The sequence below is a fragment of the Kogia breviceps genome, chromosome 9 (genome assembly GCF_026419965.1).
Source record: "Kogia breviceps isolate mKogBre1 chromosome 9, mKogBre1 haplotype 1, whole genome shotgun sequence".
In the NCBI taxonomy this organism is placed as follows: domain Eukaryota; kingdom Metazoa; phylum Chordata; class Mammalia; order Artiodactyla; family Physeteridae; genus Kogia; species Kogia breviceps.
The window spans coordinates 84,904,906-84,931,326 of record NC_081318.1 but is presented as its reverse complement, the minus strand read 5'-3'; the positions used below and the strand labels follow the sequence as shown (position 1 = coordinate 84,931,326).

Below are 26,421 nucleotides of genomic sequence, written 5' to 3'. Positions count from 1 at the left end.
AGGCATTGTTTCAGCCTTATTATTTCTTTGTCTAATAAACTGGTCTACCCAGTTGTAATGGAACTTCCTCTTATCCTAGAAGATTTTTCCCTCTGGTCTGTCTCCTTGCATATATACCTTTGGAATGTTTGGTAGTCATTTGATTTCCGATGTTGAATGTGGGATACTCTGCAGCCAACACCTTTGGTGCTGTCAACAGAACAAGGGTCTACCTAGAACCTTCTTGATAATCATTAGCAGATATTAAAAGCCACTTTATTCCAAAACTCATAATGTTTTTCCAGAACCTACCTCTGAAATAGGAGCAATGGGAGAACAGATATGCTGCCTTCCCCCTTCTCTATGGAGGGAACAGAGTAATCTTGACATGGAAATTGGATGTCAACCCTGTGTGCTAAAATCCTCTAGTGGCCTCTCATTTTACTTTCAATAAAATGCAAATTCCATACTTTGGTCTACAAGGTCTGGATGCTTGGTCCCTGCCTCCTTCGAACTTGTGCCATTTTCTCCCTTCCTCACTATGCTGCAACCACACAGTACCCTCTTGTTACCCCAATATACTTTCAACCTCAGGAGTTTTGTTCTTGTTGGTCCCACTATCTGGAATCTTCTTTCCCAAGCTCCTGAAATGCTGTGTCTTTTTATCAGGCCTCAGCTCACATTGCACAATATCAGAAAATCTGCCCTGATGACTCAATCTATAGTTGTCTCTCGTTTGTCCAATTTACTGTCAGATCATCCTGTTTTTTGATAGCATTTATAACCTTGAAACTATCTCATTTATGTATTAATTCTCTTCATTAAGATAGAAGTTCTAAAAGAACAGGGAAGATCACCAATGAGTTGTCAGTGTCTTAAGATCACCTGGCATATAAAAACTATGGATAAATGTTTTGAATGACTAGTGCTGACTCGTTTGTAATAGATGAGATATTACAGAGGCAAATACAGAGGGCTCACCTGTGATGGCAATAAAAAAAAGTTGTCGGGCTTCCCTGGTGGCGCAGTGCTTGAGAGTCCGCCTGCCGATGCAGGGGACGCGGGTTTGTGCCCCGGTCCGGGAGGATCCCACGTGCCGCGGAGCGGCTGGGCCCGTGAGCTATGGCCGCTGAGCCTGCGCGTCCGGAGCCTGTCCTCCGCAACGTGAGAGGCCACAACAGGGAGAGGGCCGCGTACCGAAAAAAAAAAAAAAAACAGTTGTCTTTATGCCTTATAAAGGTGTGTTTAAGCTATAGCTGGGTCATAGTACCAACTGTGTTGCAACATCTCTTGATGGTGACAGTCATCATGAGATCAATTAAATTATCGAATTCTGGAAGCCAGACTTATGTCTTCATTTTCTTTCTTTATCCCATGACTGAAAGGGCCTATAGTCACTGAGAAGGGAAAGTTTTTATAGTGGTAACATATTTAGAGGTAGGAAGGAAAAAAAACATTCAACGCAGAGAAAGCAGCATTACCCTGAGTCTGTAGACATAAAAAGAAGAGAGTTAAAACTCTCTGACCAAAATGGATATTGTTTAGGGCAGTTGTAAAACATAAGATTCTTTGGCAGCAAGGTTAGAGTATTGTTAAGGTATGGTTAAAGAGTAGATCATAAATCCTGGAATAAGACTATAGAGCTGATACTAAAAACTCTTGGGGACAAATGTAAGTCCTGGTACAGAAAAGTAGCCCAAAGATAGCAATATTTATGAAGCATAACCTGTCGGTTATAAATATGGCAAATTCCAAAAGGGAGGAAAGAGAGGTTAGAAGGATACTTAAGATGCCCAATTAATGTTTCCATATCTGCCAAGAAGCTAATTACTTTTACTTTGATAAGTCTAAATTTTAATATAGGTTTCAGATCCTTTGCCAGAAGAACATAGATTTTTCTCTTAACTGCATAAATTATTGGGATTTTGTTACTTAGAGAAAAAGCAAATAGCTCTTCACAACTGTGTAGAGAGAGAACAGCAGATGTGTTGGTCTGAATTATTTTTTTCTTCTTTTCTTTCCTCTTTCCCTCTCACATGTTCCATCTCCCATCCTCATTGTCTTTCTCTTTAAAAAGACATTTATTTTAGAGAGTTTTTAATGTGTGTTCAACAAGATGCTAGATGCCGTGGGGATACATGAGAAAAAGAAATCTAGACTCAGTTTAGGAATTTGGAGGAGGAAGTGATGCGTGTGGGCAGGAGATGGAGAAGGAGCCACAAATGTGTGACTGACTACAGGTCTGCTTTGACTCACTCACAGGCGCCTTTCACTTTTTAAGGGCAGTGATTTCTCTCATCTCCTCCCAGTCTGAATTTATTAGCCCCAAGAAACTATACCTCAGAATAGTTTAGAAGAGAGAGGAGACAGAATTTACCTACTCAGTTTCCTTCCATCTCTCGATTCCCATTAGTCAAGAGGATACAACGTCCTGCTTTACTGTATGTTATTGTTCAGCTCCTTGGTGGTCAATAAGGAAGACAAATCCCACACCCCATTTTTTTCATTGAGGTTTGCAAGTGGACGGGGATTGGTCTGTGGGACATGAGAGGCGTGAAGGTCTAGGACTTCACCTTGACCTCCAGCCAGTTGAGGAAACTTGGCAAGGGCACTGGCAAAGGCAGCAGCAGTGTAGCCCACAAGGAAGAAAGCATTTCTGTAAATAAAGAGGTGGCCAAGGGAATTTGAGGAAGCACAGAAGATTTTTGTCTAATGATACAGCAGTGAGTGATTAGGACACTGGATATATGAGTCCAGTTTAGGAGAGTGATCTGATCTGGAGCCAGGTATCTTGGAGTTATCAGCCTACAGATGCTGTTTAAAGCTGTGAGCCATCTGTGATAATTAAGAAGGTGACAGGGGCTGAGCCTGGGGCTACTCCAACCTTACAGGATCAGCAAAGAGAGAAAACAACAGTGACGAGTGAGGAGTGAATAGTGACAAAGGAGAAAAAACAATAGCGTGTGATGTCCTTGAAGGCCAATAAACAAGTTACATTAAGGAACAGCAACCTATGAGTGTTTACTTTGACATGCATGAGTAGATCGCTAAAGGAGGTACCTAGAAACAGAAATACTAAGTTATAGAGCATGCACCTTTCATATTTGCAAAGACAGTCTCAAATTGCCCTGAAAACTGGCTGCCCCAATGTAAACATCAGAACTCTGAGAGTTTATGTTTCCCCAAACTTAAGCGACCTTTAAACCATTTTTAATTTTTTTCCTAATTTCATGAGGGAAATATGATGCATTTCTGTTCTTTCAAATCGCATTTGTTTAATTATTAGTGTTTGGATACTTTTTAATATATTTTTAAGACAATTTTTTCATTTTTTGAAAAACTGTCTTTTTCCAGTGTCCCACTTAGTTGTTTGTGCCTTTCTTGTTGACTTGTATTCTTTATGCTACATACTAGTCCTTTACTTTGTAATTTGTATTTTCTATATTTATAATATTTTATTTATATTTATACATAACTATTTCTTCCAGTTTTTCTCCACCTGTTAATTTTGTTGATGCTGTCTTTCGTCAAATGATTATTAGTACTTTGAGATAGCCACAACATTTGGCAATCTTTTTTTTGACTAATTTTACCTTGGAAAAATGTTTAATTAAAAGGCTTCCCTACCTCAGTATCATAGAGACAGTTTTCTTTATTAAAAAGTCATGTTTCTGTTTTTATTTAGGTCTGTTCTCCATCTGGAATTTGTGTTTGTGTTTGAGGTAAGTAATAACAAATATACATTCTATTTAAATATATTTCTGTGGAGAACCAGAGCCAATATTGATTAGTTGGTCACTCCAACCGCTAATTTGTCATACAACCTCCAAATATATCAAATTCCCACTTACGATTGATCTTCTTCAGAATTTACTATTGTCTGTCTTTACTACCTTGAACTTCCCTGATGCCGTCTGTGTTGCAGAAGCAGAACTCTCCCTCAGTAATTTGGAAGTATTGCTCTATTGATGTCATGTATCTAATGAACCTGATAAAATAGCTCATGAAAAGTGAGTTTTACACTTTATTACATTGTTTTTTCCCCTCTGATGGCTTTTGAAGTTTCACTTTATCCTTAGCATGCGGAAGCTGCTTTGCAATGTGTTCAGGTGTGAAGTTTTTTTGTTTCTTGCTTTTTAAATGTTATGATATTGCTTTGCATTAAGTGGACTTTTGTAATATGTGGAATCATATATTTCCATAATTCTGAGGTATTATTTCCCATTATTTCTTTAAATATTGGCTTTCTTTTATTTTCTCTATTACTTTTTTCTGGAATTACACTGAAATAAAAATTTGAACTTCTGGATTTATTCTCCGTGCTTCTGAACGTCCCTTTGATACTTTCTAGAGTCGACTCTTGTTATCTTGTTTTTCCTTTAATTTTCTTTCTTTTCACACATTAAAAAATGCACCATACTATACAAATGGTTTTTCATAGCATATTACACGTGGGTCCGTTCAGATCTGCTCTCTAGGTGTTGCTGGCCTCCGAGGGGCCGCCCAGCCGGCAGCTGTTATTCACGTGGCCAATGGGTTGATTCGGATGCAGAAGCATGCAGCCCTCAGCATGGAAGGTTCCATTCCCTCTGGTCTTAAATTAGGGTAAATGGCATCAGTGTCCGTATTTACAGACTTGAAGTGTGGCGATCCTGAGCAGTTCTGATCACCCCGAGCCCTCAGTGGGAGCCAGGGGGCCGAGCAGGAGGCATGGGGGCCGTAGCTGCCGCGGTGAACTCATCTCCATCCTTTCCACGGGACGAGGGGCTGCGCCCGCGGTCAGACCCTTCCAGAAGGGTTACGCCAAGTAACTGTAGGTGTCCTGTTCACCATCCACTCGCTCCAAATATATATATATATATATTTTGGCGGTACGTGGGCCTCTCACTGTTGTGGCCTCTCCCGTTGCGGAGCACAGGCTCCGGACGCGCAGGCTCAGCGGCCATGGCTCACAGGCCCAGCCGCTCTGCGGCACGTGGGATCTTCCCGGACCGGGGCACGAACCCGCGTCCCCTGCATCGGCAGGCGGACTCTCAACCACTGCGCCACCAGGGAAGCCCTGCGTAGAACTTCTGAAACACGTCCTTGTCCTCTTATACTTGAAGACCGCTATCACTTGGTAGAACATGTCTTCTAGTTCTGCTTCTTCTGGGTCCCTGCTTCAACAAGGAGTCACAGTATCCAGCCAGCAACTCGGAAGATTTACTGGACGACTGAGCCATTTTGGTAACTGCATTGTTGTTTATGAAGCGACTGCAAGCCTTTTCCAGCGCGGCCACGAAGCCAGCATTGTTGTTGAATGCCAACATCACCAGGGTGTTGTATTTTTTATGAACATCCAGCACTGTCTGTATATACATTTTGGGGTCATTTAAAGCAGCTTCTCCACACTTTTCAATTGCTGCAATACACTGATTATGAATGTGTGTCTCCAGGAGTTTTTTCCCCAGGCCCTCCTGGATTCTAGATACAAGATTATACATGCGACCCAAATCTTCACTTTTTCCGGCATCCAATAAATTCTGAAATTCCCTGTGGAAGATCTCCAAGTGTTTCTCAATGAGCACCTGCCTGCACTTCCTGGCTAGCTCTTCTTGGTGCTCTCGTGAAGGTACTGGACTCTCCGCTATTCCTCCAGCAGATGAGTCTTTGCCTTTTTCATATATTCAGTAACTGGGTTCTACTGCAAGAATTTGGTACTCTCTCTGGTATAAAATCTCTCTGTGTCAGCTAAAAACTGAGACTCAAAGGATTCTTTGTACACCTTTAGCATAGGGCCCATCGCAAAGGCATCATCTTCATTCAGGCCCAGTTCCACATAAGATTGTACAACTCCATTCATCAGTCTTGTATTGATGGTTTCACCATTTTTTTCCTTTTCAGTCAGTTTTAAAACAGCATGTTACCTGTTTATTCAATGGCCTGAAAAGACAATCTCTCCAAGTCACCAATGCAAGAGAATAGATTTCGTATATTCCTTTTTGGTCCTCTGTAATATTCTCGGAGAACCCAATACCTATTGAGGTAGGCACAAATGCCATTCAGCACTTTACCTGAAAACCGGTAATCTTCCCATTGTTGAATGTAAAACTTCAGCACACTCTCATCTATCAAATCTTCTCCGTCCATAAGAAGATTTGTCAAGTAATTCTTCAAAAATTCTTTAAGCTGTTTGTATAATTCCAAGCCAACTAACTGAACTCCCCCCAGCGTCTCCCCCTTTTTTGATTGAGAAGGAGGTACACCAGCCTCCTGAGCTTGGTTTGACTGGTGAACACTCGTGCAGTAGTTATAAACATGAGTGTAGAGTTCCATGTAGCTGGATTTCACCATACTTTGTCTGGTATACACTTACTGGATTCCAGCTCTGAGGTTGTCCCAGATCTGGTCAAGGCCAATCTGCTTCAGTCCATGGGGATCCTGGCTCCTGTTGGATGACATTGTGAGTGATATTCTGAAGTCGATCAGTGCAGCAATCCTTATTCAAGGTACAGCTAATTCTCCATTAGATGAAGATTTCAAATATCATTCCAGATTTATTCACAGCAGCTCAGAAAGGATGTCCTTTAAATTTAGAGAGTGAAATCTCATTGCAGGCAAACCTGGAAAGGGACCTGCGAGTAAAGCAAACACCAAAGTGATTCCAGCACTGAAGTGAGTGAGCAGAAACATCTTGCTCAGAAGCAGGCTCACGGCTTCTATTGTCTTTTGTCTTCATAAGGTAATCCACTGCATTATTTGCATTATATATTTCCGTAACGTGTTATGGAAAAACCCGAGTCAACTTTTTGGCCAACCCAAAAAATACACGTGCACCACATTTCGTGGTTGCCTAAATGGCTCCGGCGACCTCTCTACCTTGGTCGTTGGGCCTGGCCCCAGTCAAATCCTCATCCCACCAAGGTCTTGAAGTGTCCCTCAGCCTCCAGGGCTGCCCCACCTGGAGTTGCGTGCAACACGGCTCCCTCCTGTCCTCCCTGCCCGCCCGCCCAACTCTTGTTATTCTTGGTAGTTATAATCTATAAAGTCTCTGGGAACCTTGAATGAGCAAATACTGAGCAATTGTTCCTGGGGGGAAAGATGCACGTTTCATGTATACGAATTATTTTGTTCTTTAGCTATTTTCAGTTTGTTATTTAACCTGACTATAATGAGTTTCTTTTTTACTAATTTCAAACAAGTTGCTATTTCTATGATCTCTAACTTCTTTTTCCACAAGTGTACATTTTTATTTTATAGCTATTTACTTCTGTGTCATGGGTGTTTTTTATTGATCTCTTTGTGAATAGTAACTATATGTATTCCAACTCCCTTTGATATTTTTATATTATCTCTAAGTTATTGGGTATAAATTCTTTGGTTCATGAATTTGTCGCCTCCTTTTCCAGCATTTCTCCAATGCCTGATGATTCTTAGTTTTGAATCTATGTCCTCAATTATGACCACCTGTTGACACCATGGCCTTTCCTTGCAGTCACCTTCTTGGTGATGTCATTGGTTTAAGTCCAGGAGTAGTGGCGGCCTTTGTTCATTGCTTCACTGATATCAGAACATTTTATCCCATCTCCCCCTCTTAATGTAGTTATATATTAATACTTATTTACTTTTATAAACTTTCTACAGTATCTGTATTAAACATAAACCAGAATGTCAGTTTTGAATAGGAGTCAGAAATTTTGGCGTGCATGTTCAGTCCATCTTGAAACTAGAAGTTCCATTGTGTTGTTAGAACTTGATAGAAGATACAGCCAGGGGAATAAATCTCCCTGACAGAAGCTAGACCATAAAAAAAGTACAGGCATAATCAAACAGTATCTCAGAGTGGAAGGGGTCAAGGGAATAAACGCTCTGGACTCCTTCCTTCCTCTCATATCCTGCTAGTGCCTTTTTGGACCAGATCCAATCATAAACCAGAGAGTAGGTGAGCACAGGAATGCAATCCATTGAAAATTTTAAAGCAGCAGCTACAGGAAAAGTTAAATGGAGAAAAACCAGTACATCAAACTAGTTTTAAGGACTAGTTGCCCACATCCTGCCTTAATGCATACAATACAGTGTTCAATTGATTATGAATTTATAATTGCGGTCCAACTTCTTATGTTAGCCAAAAGTAATGTGCCTGTTACAGTATAATCTATACCTCCAATTATGCTTTTTTTTCCTTAGTTAAAATTTTCATGAATTTATCAACATCCATAATTTAGAATATATATTTATATATAGATATAAATTTTATACATAAATCTATTTTATTAGAAACATTAATAAATTACATACATAAACACACAACTATTTTATCTGTGTCTTATCTAAGAAGTTATATATATATTGTAGTCCACTAGTGATCTGAAAATCAAGAGATTGGGAATGGGGATGCTCTGAACAGAATAATTTAAATTATTTTTCTTATTAGGCCTTCTTAGTGCATCATTTATTTTTTTTTAAAGGCAGGAAAGCAAAGGAGTTAAGGCAAATATTTGTCATGCTCAATAAACAATGTTCTGATGCGTGAATTGATTCTCATCAGGACAGCCAATGTCAGCTACATTAATACACCATTAGGCAGAAGATAGACGTATCATCAGGAATACAACCTCCTAATTTGCTGATCATGATTGAACATTAGCCAGTAGGTAGTAACTAATGGCACCACAAACAGATATTAACTGAACTATATTAAGTAGACACTGTGCAATTCTTTTTCTTTTCAACTCTATACTTGATGGTAATATATCATTTTGGGGTTTTATTATTACTGCTTATAACAAAGATTATTATGATAAAAATTACATAAAACATATATATTTTCCCAGAATCAAATTTGCTCCAAAATCTTTTCATTTTTTAACTATAATGCAATGTAAGTGATTCCTTTCCTCAAATTAACTTAATTTCAATTTAATGAATATTTATAGATGCACCATGTGCCAGGCACTGTGATAGGGACTGAGAATATGATGATGAAAAATCATATTTACTATGCTTAAAGAGTCATTATATGCTAGAGGAAAAAGTCATGTAAGTGAATAATAATGTGCAGGACGACAGGTAAATCAAAGTCCATAGATGAAGTAGGTGACATAGTAATAAGTCAGAGAGAATGTGATTGTATCTGAGAGGTTTATAGGTCCCTTAGAGAAGTTGGGATCTAAACTGTGTTTTATAGTAGATTCAATAGCCTCCTTCAAGATGTGTACTTGTATGAGTCGGTGGTGGATTGGGGCATACCAGGGCAAGAAAGGTGTCCCCTTTTGTTGAGCATTTCTCTTAGTGCAGCATTATATATAAGTTTTATATATATATATAATATGTAATATATATGAGTATATCATTTATACTCTGATTGCTGAATTAAAATTTTTTTAATGGAACAGTTCATAACTCCAAATCCAAGTATTAGAATCAATCATGTTTTATTTATTGCATTTATTGCCCTATCAACATCACTGAGGACTGCTCAGTGCAAGGTGCCAACTATACCTACTGGTAGAGGATACATAGATGAACAGTGAATCCTTCTTTAAGGTACTGACAAGCTAGTAAAAAGGCAATATGTACGTATGCTGGAGGTACACAAAATGGTAACGATATAATAGTTACACTAATACAACAAATGGTAACTTAAATAATTATAATAAAGTATAACAGAATATGAATTGTATAATTTATGTTTTTGTAGTGTTTAATCACTTATACATGTTTCCCACATTAATTTCATTTAATGTTCACAAATACTCTCTGAGATTGATATTGGTATTCCTATTTTACTGATGAAGCAAAATAGGTACAGAGAAGTAATAAATACATAGGAAGTAAATGAAAGAAAAAATTCAGGGCCAGAGATGAAAAAGAAAATAGAGTATAAAAGATAGATTGAACTTAAAACTCTTGAGAAGAGGCCAGGGAAGGCATGTGGAGTTAGTGGAAAGGAAAAGACTATGCAGAAACCAGCTTGGCTAGATCACGCATATGAAGAAAAATAGTATATACAAACATGTGAAAGCTTTAACATAAAAAATTAGGAAAAAATGTTCAACAATAGAGAAATGATTAAATAAACTATTGTGTGTATATATATATATATATATATATATATGAATTCTAAGAAGTATTAAAAATGATGTAAATGAATATCTAAAGTCATAGTAATGATGAAAATAATTGACTTTTAGGTAACCAGTTTTTAAAAATAATGAATAAATGTATAAGGTACAAAATCCAGAAAATATGAAAGGGTTTGTAGTGAAAAGTAATCATTCCTTTTCAGTACCCATTTCATCCCCTGTCAAGAGGCAACATGATTATAGATAATTTATGTATCTCTCTAGATAATCTATGCATATAGAAGCAAATATACACGTAAGCACTATATACACATATTCATTTTAAAATTCTTGGTTTTTAACCCTGTTTTTGAAAATTTAACAATGTGTCTTGGAAATGGTTTCATAGTTTATGTAGAACTACCACTGTGTATACGCACTATAATTTATTGATGATGGAAATCTTTTCACATTTAAAAGACATTTATATTTCTGTTTTTTGGTGAATGATTGGTTAATATCCCTGCTTATTTTAATTGGGCTATTGATTTTTTCTGTTAATTTTAGAAGCTCTTTTAAATCTAATTATTCCTATAATTGTCTGTGTTACAATTTTTGTTTTACAATCTTTTCTTTTATCCTGAATGTATTTATGATATTTGTGCTCTGTAGTTATATTTTATTTTTGTGTAGTTGAGTTGATCAATCTTTTTTCTAGTTCATTTATATTATTTCATATTTTCTTCCATTACATTTATCATTTTCATATCCTACATTTACATCTGTGATCCCTTTAGCATTTTAAAAATAATAGAGGAAAGAGGTAGGGATCCTCTTTAGTTATCTTATCATTTGTTGAAAAATTTTGTCTTTTCCCCAATTACATGAAATAGCTTTATCTTGTGGTAAGTTGACATAATTTTAAATCTATTTCTGGTATGTTTTATTCATTGATCTGTGTAAATATTCTTTGCCTGTCATTATCTTATTTTTAAAATGGGTAACTATTTAACTCTCACTATCACTTATCATCAATCACTCTAACTATTTGAAAGATTGTATTGGCTGACCATCCATTACATTTATTTTTCAAAAACTTTCTAGGATACATGCAATGACTTAATATGCAAATATTAATGGAACGATGTGCTGTCTCCACTGCTGCAGCTAGTCCAAAAGGTACAAGTAATATTTATTTTCTCCTTCGTCTATCACCAATTTTATAATTTTCTTACCATTGACTAGAACTTCAGTCTAGATGGCTTGAGTCTGGAATCTGAGTTTAAGAGTTTGGAGTTCTCAGTTGCTTTAATGTTGCCGGTTTGGGTTTATTGCAACTGCCTATTAGACTCATCAGCAGGCATGAAAATGCCAAGAGATGCTCCAGTGAACTCCTAGGTTCTAGATACACTCCTGTCTTCCCACATTGTATTGCAGCAACCATTCCTTATGGTATTTGGGATCGTGTCCAACGATATGGTAATTCTTTTCCTGGCCCACTGTTCCACTGGTATGAGGGAACCTTGACTAGCTTCTGCTTTAATGGAACCCTTACAGTGTACACAGGAAGAAGCTTCCCCTTGTTGCTTCCCTTCCCCAGTCCCATTTGGCTTCATGCCCTCTAATCCAGCAGAACCTAAATTTGTAGGGTCAGGAAGTAGAAATTCTGCAAAATGGTCACTGTGAGGAGTGATGCAGTGGGCCAATTCTACTTCTACCCCTCATTTCACGGTCCCAGGTAAGTCTAGAGATTGGGGCCATTGAGATGCATATCAGGCATTAGTTCAATGCATATTTCTCATCTTAGCAGATACCCAAAGATGATGCTTTAGACATTTTAACAGGTGCTTCAAAAATTTATTATGCTAGCTGCTTCCAAGATGGCACCCTGTATGGTAGGACCAGAGAGTGAATTCTGGAGTCTGGCACTCAGTGTCATACCTTCTCTCTTAGAATGGCCCCTTGGTCTGAGGTTATATTATGGAAGATTCTATGTAACTTAATCAGGTATAAGCTTTTGAGCTGTGCTCCTGGCAGAGGCACTGAAGGCAGAAAAGGCAAACTTGTATCCAGAGATAATTTCAAGTCTGAGAAGAGAAAATTGCTGCCCTTCCAGGGTAAAGTGGCCCAATGTCATCAACCTGCCATAAAGTGAAAGGCTGGGTCCTAGTGGTGCAAGGCTTGGTATTGGTTTCTGCTGCTGGCAGTTCAGGAATTCTACAGTTACAATGGGTAGATAAGCAGTTTCAATGGAAATTTTGTACTTTGTTTTGCATTGACTTAGGGTTATCCCACGGAGGTTAACTCCCTGATGTATCCATGCTCGCACAGGCATCAGAAAGACTGAATGGGTTCGTGCACGTGTCCCACATAGTGGTGGCAGAGAAACCCTGGGTCAGAAGAGAAGATAGAGTGGAGAGAAGGCAAGGTGTTGGGTTACATCTGCATGTAGCTGGTTACTGTAGCAATGGCCAGAGCAACAAGTTGGACTGAGAGGATATGAACCAGGGCATGTGAGTCATCTGATCCTGTGACCCTCATCAGGACACTAGTCTTTGGGATGTTATTTTGCTTTCAGTCAAATCAAATAGAGCATGACCACAGAAGAATACATCAAATACTAAGGCTAGGAATTTGTCTCTTTATATCTAGGCAGGACTAAGGAGAGAAAGCCTCTACTTGTGAATGGCAAATCTTCTATGTTCCTGAGTGGACATCTACTGTATGACTATTTTCAGGTCCTTGATACAGATTTCTAAATGATTTTTAAAACATTATGAGAGTACACTGTATAAGAGTATCCATTTCACCGTATCTCTGATAAAATTGGGAATGAGAATTTTTAGTCTCACAATTCAACAGTTGAAAAATAGCATCGTATTTTAAATTTGCAATTCTTAGTTTACTAGTATGGTTATATTTTTGAAATATATATAAACTTATTCTTCTCTGGGTGCCCAGTTCAAATCATTTGCCCATTTTTAAACTAGACCTCTTTACCTAAGAACGCTTTATATCTGAGACCTCTTTATAAGTTAGGAAGACTGACCTATTGTCCATCAAATACAATGCAAATATTTTCTCACTTTTTTATTTGCCTTCTAATATTGATCATGATTTTAAATATTCAACCCCTCCGTGTTTTTCTTGTGTTTTTTTTTTTTTCCATAAAAACTGACATTTGAGTAGTCTCTTTCAAGGAGAGCTTTTTGGTTTTTGCCAGGCTTGTTAGTGAAAGCTAAATAAAGTCTGCCAGTCACAGTTAGTTGTCACTTGTCTTTACTTATCTGTTATAATCTTCACTTGTGTATCATCATTTTTTATTTTTCCAGTTATTGATAGTTATGGAAAGAGCTTAAAATTTGCCCTGTGAGGCAAATGGATGATAAACTTGTTTTTTAAAAAATTATAACTTATCTCTGTTTAGTGACTCAAAACAATTTTATTTATCCCTTACCTCAAGCAGTGTGGAGTATATTAAGATGTTCAATCTTCAAACTGTGGTTTGCATACATTAGCATCAGCATTGCCTACATGCTTGCAGAATCTCAGGCCTTAGATAAGATGTACTAAATTAGGATCTACATTTTAACAAGATCCCCTAGTAGTTCATCTGTCCATTATTGTTTGAGAAAAATCATTTTAGATGCTCTAGTCTATTTTCAGGGAGACATAAAACTAATCAATTAATTTATCAGTTTCCTGGATGATGAGATTCATAAAAATTAAAATTGTAGAATGTCATAATAGAAATATATATTATTGCTAATTTCTTCTACTCCCATCTCAAGATTTTAATGTTACATATTGAACACATGAATTGGCATCTGAGCTTTAGACAACTTTCATTCTTGATAATCACAACTAAACTCTGAGATTCTCAGCATCGTATATATAGAATAGTCAATCTGCAGTCAAAGGAAAAATTATGAAATCTAATCCCTGTATTTCTAGATATAGTGACAGTCATGACTATTTGTCTTTAACGACCAAAATCAAAGAAGAAGGAAGAAAATATGTAACTTAGGTATATCCATTCTTAGGTGTTATATATAGTTGTATCATAATTATATTCATTAATTCATGTATTTATTCTGTACTTAAGTACAAGGCAATACTGGGGATAATTAAAGAATAGGCAAGAAAAGTAGGGTAATATTGTTATCAACAACAAGCACTTTTTGAATGCTTGCAGTGTGTTGGACATTTTCCTGGCACTTCTGCTCTGCAATCCTCATAGCCACCCTCAAGGTTGGGACTATTATTAACCCAGTCGTATAGAATTAGCCTCAGAGTCTAGGAAAATAAAGCAAACTTTTACAAGGTCACATAGTGAGTGGTGGGGCTGGAATTCCAACCATGTTTGCCTGAACCCCTAGCTCCATCATACATTTCTGAGTACCTGCTTTGATTCTATCAGTAGATGACAGTTTGAAAATGGACGAAATCATTCATTTGCATTTTGTATTTCTTTTCTTTAAAGTTTCAGCTAATGGAACTTTAGCTTTTTTTTTTTTTTTTTTTTCTATTGGTATGGGTGCTGCTCACCCAGCTTATTCCTAGTGCCTTCAAAACCCTGAGGGGATACATCATGAAGGCATAAAGCTGTGTGCTTTCACCTTGCAGCAGGTGGGAGACACTCATAAATAAAGTGAGCAGTGCTGGACGGAAGGCGCGGCATTCTTACTTCTTCCCTTCCCAAGTAAAACTGGATAAAAACTTGTTCCTCTACCTTGTAAAGGGCATAGTCCATTACATGGTACTGAAGGCAGAGCTGTTATTTCAGAGAAGAATAAAATAATTTACTAAGAGAGGAGGGAACGTTTGTGTGTGTGTGTGCTCAGATAAGAAGATGTATACGGTATTTTTCTTGATATTATTTTCAAAATGTGTAGTAGAATAAATCTAACTATGGAGAACATTTAAGTAAATTTGGTTAAACATGCAAATGTCATGTGATCCCATCCTGGAGGCAGAATTGCCTCTTTGGTTTACTTTGATTCTGTAAAATCCCAACTCTTTGTTCTAAACAACTATATGAGAATATGGAGTATTTGCAATACAAATGACTTACTAATTATATGTAGATGATTTCTAAAGGCATGAGACATTTTCTTTCAAATTCTAGCAGTGGGAAAGATGTGAAAGCATCCCAGCAATTGACTTCATGCCAGAAAAACTCCAATTGACTCATTCTCCTTAATTGCTTAATCTAAATGATTTTGCTACAGTAGTTTCCTAAACATGGTGTTGAGTCTTTTTCTTAAGGATGAAAACAAATTTTAATGGCCTATTCTAGTTTCACAAATTAGGAAAAAGAGAATATAAGCTGCCTCGTGTAATAATAACATTCAATGATATTACTTTAAAACAAACATTCTCAGGGCTTCCCTGGTGGTGTAGTGGTTAAGAATCCACCTGCCAATGCAGGGGACACGGGTTCAAGCCCCGGTCCGGGAAGATCCCGCATGCCGTGGAGCAACTAAGCCCATGCGCCACAACTACTGAGCCTGCGCTCTAAAGCCTGCGAGCCACAACTACTGAAGCTCACGCGCCTAGGGCCCGTGCTCCATAACAAGAGAAGCCACCGCAATGAGAAGCCCGCGCACCGCAGCGAAGAGTTAACCCCCGCTCGCCACAGCTAGAGAAAGCCCGCGCGCAGCAACAAAGACCCAATGCAACCAAAACTAAATAATAAATAAATTTAAAAAAATAACTAAATAAAACAAACATTCTCACTGGGAGCAAAATCTCCTTCAGTGGTTCTTGTGGGAGGAAAAATATCTTGCTCTTTTTGTGTGTAAATCAGAGACATGCATACCGTACATCATTAAATATACAGTATATATGTGGTATTAAAATTTCACAGGAAGAGGTTAGAGGAAAAATGGCTAAAAAGGTAATAATAAAAAAGATTGGCAAACACGGCTTTAAAGCATATTTCCTATATCTCAGCCAGCAAGGTTCTGCCAAGTTATTGTCACTAGGCGAAGAGCTTATTTTGTTTTCCTTTCCCAGCAGGATCCCTCCTGAAAGCCAGTGATAAAATTATCACCCGCTGCTGTCTCTAGTGAGGGTCTGGATACGAAATTACTGGCAATAAGGAACCTGACAGACTTGCCTTTCCTATGTCCTGGGTGATTTTTCAGCGCTCTGCTAAGGTAGTTGTGTGTGTTCTGTGACGAGACGCCAAGGAGGGAGTTCTATGAGTCAGAGAATACTGTGAAGTACATATTATTTACTCACCTTGCCATTTGCTCTATTCTTTTCAAACACTCCAATCAAGCATGAGAGAATGAAAAGAGAAACTTATTTCTTGTGGACTTATTTCTTGGTGGCACTTGGCATGTTGTAGAACTTGAGGATTTGGGGGTAGGGCCTACCCTGGACAAATCATGAGGTTTCTGTGGACTTATTAGGCTCTGCTGTGATGCCTCTATTCATTCTTCAGCACAGAAACCCCTCGACCACACAACATATCTTTTTCATCTCCCTATAATTATCAGAAGATCTGATATTACTTTATTATAACTTGTATGAATTTTTATTCAATACTTAATTTTCCCAAGGGGTGTGCTTCTAATTATAAAATGAAGAGTGTTTTTTTCTCCTGTTAGAAACATTTCAGACATTTCACATTTCAGTATATGAAAGAAATGTTTTAGGGGAGATCTCCTAGCACCCCCAAACTAATTTCATGTAGACTACTCACTATTCTCTATTCTGCTTAAGTGTAATGCCAAGCTTGCTTTTAAGAATTACTTCTTTATCAAGTTGATAGTCTAAAAGCTGAAAATTATTAAAGGATCAAACACAGTACATTTTCTTTTTTTGCATCTTTTTCAAGTTTCTCTCTTTCTCTTCTTTATTCCTCTGGAATCCTTTTCCTCCAAGTTTTTAACATAATTGCCTTAATTTACTCTTTTGAAGAGGGATCTTATAATTCATATTTTATCCCAATCAATGGAGAGTTAGGACCTAAACTCTGGACAACCCCATTCTTATATTTTCAATTTTTAAAAATGAAAAGTTGGAGTAACCATTGTTCTTCATTAACATGAAGATTAAGAAATCTATAGAGGGAGGAAACCCTTTTTGTGGGTGAGAACTGAGACTCAGAAGCCTATTTTCCTTTCTAAACCTTCATTTTTCATTTGTCTTCTTGCTCTTTCCCTTTATCTGATATTTTAGGTGTCCAATTATGGATCCAATATTACTAACACATCCCAGTTTTGTTCTTTTTATATAATATTGAAAATAACAAGAAATTTCAAATTCAATATAATAATGATTTTAGTAAGTGACATATTTCAACATAAAAATATATAAAGAAGAAGCTGACTATATCCCCTCCCACCACCTTCATTTCTGCCTTTAAAGCCAACAGTTCTCCAATTTGGCTGTATGTGGGAATCTATTGGGGAACTTTAAATATAAAATCTGTTGTAAATAGAACTAAGGATGTGTTTGAGTATTCAGTGAGATTTTATAGTTTTTTTTAAATTTAAGATTTATGTTTTTCTAAAGCTTTATTTCTAGGCATTTTATATCATATTTCATTGATTCTAGGATGCCATGCATGCTACTTTCACATTTTAGTATCTCCAAAATCAGGTGCATAGTGCCAACCTAGGTGAAATGAATTATCATACTTTTTGTCATTACTGTGAATGGAATATTTTCCCCCTAAATTTACTAAAATTTAATTTAGAATATTTGTACCTATAATCAAAATCAAGTTAGTCCACAAGTTTTCCTGTTTGTATTGCTCTTAGCTTAAGATATTATAATAAAGTTAAATTAGGAATCATTCCGTTCATTAAACGATCTGGTTGATTTAAATGGTATTGCAATTATATTTTTGTTAGAAGTTATATTGCACTTAGCTTTGAATACAGCTGGTCCAGCTTTTATTATTATTAATTATTTTATTGAGGTATAATTGACCTATAACATTGTATTAGTTTCAGGTGTACAACACTATGATTCGATACTTGTGTGTATTCTGAAATGATCATCACAATAAGTCTAACATGGTAACATCTGTTACCATATATAGCTACAAAATTTCTTTTTCTTGTGATGAGGATTTTTAAGATCTACTTGCTTAACATCTTTCAAATATACAATATAGTTTATTAACTATAGTTGCCATGTTGTACATTACATCCCCAGGACTTACTTATTTTATAACTGGAAGTTTGTAACTTTTGACCCCCCCCCCCCCTTTTTTTTTGCGGTACGCGGGCCTCGCATTATTGTGGCCTCTCCGGTTGCGGAGCACAGGCTCCGGACGCGCAGGCTCAGCGGCCATGGCTCACGGGCCCAGCCGCTCCGCGGCATGTGGGATCTTCCCGGACGGGGGCACGAACCTGTGTGCCCTGCATCGGCAGGCGGGCTCTCAACCACTGCGGCACCAGGGAAGCCCTTGACCCCCTTTGACCCAGCTTTTTAAAAAAAATGGTAGATCTTTAATTATCTCTTCGATCTCCTCTATGAATTTTAGCTCTTCCACTGCTTAGATAAATTTTGAATAATTTATATTTAGCTGATATGTTGTTTGGTGAATATGTTTATGAAACTTACTTCAAACTATTTCTTTATTATTGCTGTAATTTATTCTTATTGCTTCTTTTAAGTTAATATTCTACCTTTTCTGACATTAATATTACCACTCCTGCTCTCTTTTTGTTTGAAATTACAGAGTATCTCTTGGCCCATCCCAGTATTTTCAACCATTATATATCAATTGCTTTAAGCACGTTTATTGTTTGATAATCCAAAATGCCAATCTATGTATTTCAGGGAGATAATTCATCCCTTTTACATTTTAGTGTGAATTCTTTAGGATTTTATTCCTATTATATTATCTCATGTTATTTGTTTTACTTTGAGATTTCTTCCTTTTCTCCCTCTTTTTACTCTTTTTTGTGAGTTTGATCTGCTATTCATTCCTCCATTTTAATGTGAGTGTCCTTCTGGTTTTCATTACTGTTTATCTTCCCTTTCCTAGGGCTCATAATCACATGTGCGTTTTCTGAAAACATGATATCAATTTTTAACCACATCAAAATGCTTTATTCCTCCCTGTCTCCCCATAACATGATGATGAGACCTTCAGAAGACTGACTTTCCAAAGCCTATTTTCTGAAACTATCTCCTTACCATCAAAATGCAAACTATACTGTACCTAGTGACTTCTCAGGGAATTTATAAAAAGAGAAATACATCAAGTCTCATTATTATGCTAAAGAGAGAGATAACACCCATGTCACAAACTAATTACAGTGTAATATACATCACTACCTATTGTGGTTTTGCAATCATAAATCCAAAGCTAAGATATTTGAATCTATATAATCATGTCATATTAAAATAGTATATTTGGTATTTATTTGATTTCACTGAACTTATTCACAAAATACAATGTAGCCATATAGCTAATTTAGAGTTTTATTATAGCTGGATATTGGGGAACTGAAAAGTTTTATGTGAAAAGGAAGATTTATGACTATAAAGAAATATACTGATTTTTCAGGGAAATAATAACAAAATAGTCATATATGTTTAGTTAAAGAGGAGGTGGCTATTAGTCCATTATATCCCCATATCCTAAGCAAATAATTCAGTACCCATTAAATTAATTAAGGTACTTTTATAATCTTATTTTTCAGGAAAATAATTTATTTTAGGTAAGCTATCCTATATTTTTCTAAGCCATTAGCATCTATATGTGAATGATAATGGGTCTGAAAACCACAAAGGTAACAGAACATCAGAGGATTATATTTTATGAATTGGAAAATCCCCTAATAAATTTTCCGTGTAGTACTTTTTATTCTGGAAAAATATATTTCTAAAAATTCTAAATAATTATACTTAAAAGTGTTTGTTCTTTTTAGGAAATAAAATATTAAACAATACATAGAGTGTGGGGTTATTTTCTAATAGGTTTGACAATTTTTCTGTGGTATTACAGGATTATATATTTGTTAGCAAATATTAATTGATCACTTATTATGTGCTAACAATGTGTATAGAAATGAATACAATGAAGTTTCCTACTCCAGGGAGTTTACAATATTTAGAGAGAGAGAAGAAAAAAAATAAATGTCCAAAGAACAGAGCAGAGTGGTCACATGGAAAGAGGTCAGATCTGAAACATTTGGGACTTGAGTCAAGTTTTAAAGGAGTTTTGGCATATCAAGAAGAGGGAGGAAAGCAATGGGACGTTCGTTCCAGGTAGAAACATCAACAGATGAGAAGCCTCGGAGGTTTGGAAGAGCTTGAAACATTGAAAAAACTGCAAGTAATTTTTTACGATCAATGTGAAAAGAATGTTGTGTGATGATCAGTTTGGAGAATGTGGACAGAAAAGTCGACCAGACCCATCAATGAAGGGCATCATGTATTAGACCAACAGTTCACATTTTGGTCTCAGGATCCCTTTATTGGTTACATGGATTATATATCTTTGATATTTACCATACTGGAATTGAAGCTAGGAATTTTTTAAAAAATTATTAATCTATTGGAAAATAATGAGAAACCCATTTAATATTACATAAATAATATTTTGTGAAAAATAATTTTATTTCCCCAAACCAAAAAAATAGCAGGTAAGTTTTACATTTTTGCAAATCTCCTTAATGTCTAGCTTAACAGAATACAGCTGGATTCTCATATATGTTTCTACAATCACTACTTTATTTTAGCTGAAATAATGGAGAAAATTTAGCCTCACAAGATAAATATTTGGAAAAGGGAGGAGTTTTTATGAGTCTTTTCACAATTATCCCAGATAATTGTGGATATTCTTTTTTGGGACTATATAAAAAACTCAAGAAGTGAATGGGTGACCCTTAGAATGGGAGAAAATACTTGCAATGAAGCAACGGACAAGGGATTAATCTCCAACATATAGAAACAGCTCATGTAGCTCAATATCAAAAAAATGAACAACCCAATCAAAAAATGGACAGAAGACTTAGACATTTCTCCAAAGAAGATATACAGATGGTCAAGAGGCACATGAAAAGATGCTCAACATCGCTAATTATTAGAGAAATGCAAATCAAAACTACAATGAGGTATCACCTCACACCAGTTAGAATGGGCATCAATCAGAAAATCTACAAACAACAAATGCTGGAGAGGGTGTGGAGAAAAGGGAACCCTCTTGCACTCTTGGTTGGAATGTAAATTGATACAGCCACTATGGAGAACAGTATGGAGGTTCCTTAAAAAACTAACTACCATACGACCCAGCAATCCTACTACTGGGCATATACCATGAGAAAACCATAATTCAAAAAGAGTCATGTACCAAAATGTTCATTGCAGCTCTATTTACAATAGCCAGGACATGGAAGCAACCTAAGTGTCCATCAATAGATGAATGGATAAAGAAGATGTGGTACATATATACAATGGAGTATTACTCAGCCATAAAAAGAAATGAAATTGTGTCATTTGCAGAGACGTGGATGAACCTAGAGACTGTCATACAGAGTGAAGTCAGAAAGAGAAAAGAAATATTGTATATTAACGCATATATGTGGAATCTAGAAAAATGGTACAGATATACCTATTTGCAAAGCAGAAATAGAGACAAAGATGTAGAGAACAAATGTATGGACAACAAGGGGGGAAGGGGAGGTGGGATGAACTGGGAGATTGGGATTGACATGTATACAGTACTATGTATAAAATAGATAAATAATGAGAACCTACTGTATAGCACAGGAAACTCTACTCAATGCTCTATGGTGACCTAAATAGGAAGGATATCCAAAAAAAAGGGGATGTATGTATACATATAGCTGATTCACTTCACTGTATAGCAGAAACTAACACAACATTGTAAAGCAACTACACACACACATACCCAAAAAATAAGAAGTGAATTGGAGGACTTAACATTTTTAAGATGGCAGTACTTCCCAAATTGATCTACAGATTCCACTCAATTCCTATAGGAATCACAGCTAGGTTCTTTGTTAAAATTGACAAGCTGATTCTAAAATTCACTTGGATTTGCAAGGGACCCAAACTAGCCAAAACAATCTTGAAAACAAAGTTGGAAGTCTGACACTTCCTGAGTGCAATACTTAACTACAAAGCACCAGTAATGAAGACAGAGTGATACTGGCATGAGATAGACATAGAAATCAATGGAACAGAATTAACAATCTAGAAATAAACCCATGTGTCTATGGTCAACTGACATTTAACAAGAGGGCCATGATCAATTCAGTGAGAGAAAGAACAGCCTTTTCAACAAATGGTGCTGAGACAAGTGGATAGTCACATGCAAAAAAAAAAAAAAGAGAGATTAGGCTCTTGCCATACCATATACAGAAAATTAACTCGTATCGTAAATGTATCAAACATTTAAATGGAAGCACTAGACTATCAAACTCTCTTAGGAAAAAAATAGGGGTAAATCTTCATGGCTTTAGGTTTGCCATGAATATATGACATCAAAATACGAGTAACACAAGAAAAACTGCAAAAACAGGACTTCATCAAAATTTTAAAAATTTGTGCTTCAAAGGACACTATCAAAAAAGTGAAAAGGCAACCCACAGAATGAAAGAAATTTTTTCAAATCATATATCTGATAAGGCCTTGTATCCAGAATATATAAATAACTCTTACAACTAAATAATAAAAGGAAAATTGACTCAAGTTAGAAATGGGCAAAAGATTTGAGCAGACATGTCTCCAAATAAGAAATAGAAATTGGCTATAAACACATGAAGAGATTCTTGACATTATTAGTCATCAGGGAAATGCAAATCAAAATCACAATGAGATACTACTTCACATCCACTAGCTGTAATCAAAAAGACACATAATGACAAGTGTTGACAAAATGTAGAGAAATTGGAACCCTCATATCTTGCTTGTGGAAATCTAAAATGATACAGCCACTTTGAAAAACAGTCTGGCAATTCCTCAAATAATTAAGCATAGAGTTACCACATGATCCAGCAATTCTACTCCTAGTGATATACCCAAGAGAAAAGAAAACATGTCTGCATAAAAACTTGTATATGAATGTTTATAGCAGCATTATTCATAATAGCTAAAGGTAGAAACAACCCAAACGTCCATCAATGTATGAATGTATAAGCAAAATGTGGCATATCCATACAATGCAATATTATTTGACCATAAAAGGGAATGAGGTACTAATACATGCTACAACATGGATTAACCTTGAAAACATTGTTCTAAGTGAACAAAAAAGGTCACATTTTGTATGGTTCCATTTATATGAAATTTATATGAAATGTCCACAATAGGTAAATCTATTGAGACAGAAAGCACATTAGTGGTTGTTTAGGGCTGGGGGGAATGGAACAATAGGGGGATAATAGCTGAAAGATGTGAGATTTCTTCTTGTGGTGATTGAAAGCATTCTAAAATTTACTAAAGAGATGGCTTCACTTATTTGTTAATACACAAAAAGCCACTGAATTGTACACATTAAATATTTGAATTATATAGTATGTGAAGTATATCTGTGAATAAATCTGTTTAAAAAACTCAACAAGCGGTAGTTCCTTAAAGGTTAGTTGTAATGTGGAATTTGAAATCATTTCAGTAAACATTTCTTACTTTGTAACATAAAATCCATTGGTCTATCTAGTACTCTGAATAGATCTTCTACCTATGCATGATTTTGATCTTGCAGATACCCTGAAATTCTCAGAGATAGCCAAGTGTCCCTAGACTAAAGTTGGAGAACTGCTGTTAGGTTAGAGTCTGAACGTCAGAGAGGTGCAATTTAGTTTAAAAAAAGCCACCCCTCGAATTTTGTGAGCTTTGGGAGTAAACCACATTTGGCTAGGGTCAAACCAATATACAAACATTTTATAGACAGAGTACATAAACATTTACAATTTGGTTGGCCTAGTAATAACAATGACAAATGCATGTGAGACTCAGGTCAATTAAGAAGACTAGTGAGGCTGGAAAGGAAGATTTTCGGGAAAAGTAATTGGCTGCTTTTATAGAAATTATGAGGATACACAGGAGATAAAGAAGTTAATAACATGAAGAAGCTGTCTGAGTACAGGTACCTTTGGAAATCTGAAGAATAGTGTCAGAGAAAGGAAAAGAGAGTACAGTGCAATTCTGCAAGCAGAACCCAGGGAGCTCCAAGTTCATGTTCAGTAAGCACAAGGGAAACAGTTTTTTTCCAGAAATGAAGGAAGAGGTTTGGGGCCCAAGTGAGTAGGTTTGCCATAATGAATGTTCTTTCTTACCCAAAACATAGAAATAAATAGTTCCTACTTATAGCCAAAGTCTAAATGAATTTGGGCAACTTTTAATATAGTAAGTTATCTATTTTTATGTGTGTATATGATGAAATTGGCATAACAAAATGGGTATATGAATACATTTTCTTGGGCAGACAGGGCAAGGGATGTGTGGTATAAGGAAGCTACAGATGTTTGGAGTAGCCATTGTAGGCCAAGACTTGATCACTCAAGGGCAAACTCCCCCAACACCTTTGCCAGAAACCCAGTGTCCCAGGTGCCATGTCACTGTTCCCACACTCTCCTGTCTCAAAGCTGACCTTACTCAGCTTGATGATATTCACTCTTTCAAGTCACTCTGTATTACCCAATGACTAGGCCTTCAAAGTACATTCAAACTTATTTCTAGTATGTGCTTATTTGATGCTGGCACAAATAACTTAAAGGTTAATTTAGATTTTCATCTTGTTACTTGAGTTTTTTTCTTAGTGAGTCATTCTTTCAGCAAATATTTATGGCCTATTTACAGAGTGTTACCATAAACAGCAAACTTGCTCTTCTTCCCTTAATAAAACACACTTGTAAAACTTTTGTATTAGGGTAAGACTATGATGTGTGGATATACATACCACAAATAGGTATGCGTAACAATTTTTAACTTCAAAGATAATTGCTAGATAAAAGGATAGTTTTGTTGAAGAAGAGCAGCACACTGACCTCTTTTTAGAACACACTGATTCCTATAAAATAACTTTTAGTATGAGATCAGTTATTCTTGGGCCACAATACAGAAAGGTTTAATTATTAAAGTAATCAAAGATATTTTTTACATAGAACTCTCATTTATAAAGGTGAGGACCAGAGCTTGGGCCTAAAGTCTAATGTACTACCTTTCAAACCTGATTCATAGTTTTTCCAAGGTAAGAAATAAGATTTTGCAATATTAAACAATATTCTTTAGCTTCTGTAGGTTTTAATTTCTTGTTTGAACTCCATATGCTGGCTTTCAATAGCTAGATTAACTATTTCTAAGTTTGTTTCCAGCTTTTACATTTGGTACTTCTGATGTCAAAGTGGAGACAGAATTATTTAATTCAAACAACAACAAAACAAAACAAAAAACATGTTAAATGTGTTTTTGTGAAATTAAATATTACTCTTTTCTGAAAAGTAAACTTATTGGGAAGTGACTGAATGTGTTATTATAGTTATGATTTATTACTATTGTTGAGTTTTCTCTAAGAATGCAATTTCAGGTTTTTTATGGATATTATTCTTTAGAAGTGTGTATTTGGTATATTTTTTGGAAGTGTGCATCTGGTTTGTTTACTTATCTACTTGGTCTGATGATAATATTAGAGAGACATTGTAAAAGGTTTTGATAACAAGATTTTAATGAAAAGAAAATAGAGATACTTCAGGAAGTAGATCAATTTTTCTTTGGTTTACATAGTCAAAACTAAAAAGAGGACTACAAAACAGAATCTAGGCTAGTGAAATGTCAGACAGAAATATACACTCCAAACACCAACAGTAACTTATGTGGAAGGAGTAAACAGCACCGTAAAATGGTCTGTCTCTTTCATTTGTTTTTTGATATATTCCCATTATTTTGAATAAATATGCAAAGTGGAATGTAAACTAGAATCAGAATATCATGAACTTCAGATCTGGAACATTTTAATTTTCATAATGGGAACCCTAGACTAATTGGTCAATGCCCACATTTTCCTCAGGTAAATTTATGAAATTTTAAGTTCCATTATACAGACATGTAATTTTACTGATCTTCTTAGTGTGCTGTACAGCATGGTACCAAATTGAATTTCTTCTCTAATAAAAATGTTTATCGACCCTTTAATTTTTACCTTAGGAAGGAAATGATTTATAAAACTATCTGAGTTAATATTTTGCCCTTTGGTAACTATGTTATTGATATTGTTTTGTCCCATAGGGAGGGAACAAACTACTATCTTAGTCTTTTTTCCTGTTTTCCCATTAAATGATTAGATTAGCCATCACCAAAGCATGATTATCAATTGCTTGTTGAAGAGTTATCGTCTAGACTAGTTAGTAAGATTAAGTACTGAAAGTTAGAACTGCAGCTGATGCAAATCTTGCCTCTGAAG

General features: G+C 36.1%; 1 pseudogene; it reads right to left on the bottom strand.

The window, feature by feature from the left end:
• Positions 1–5,012: 5,012 nt before the first annotated feature.
• Positions 5,013–6,420, bottom strand: LOC131762900 (cullin-1 pseudogene; annotated as a pseudogene).
• Positions 6,421–26,421: the final 20,001 nt, after the last annotated feature.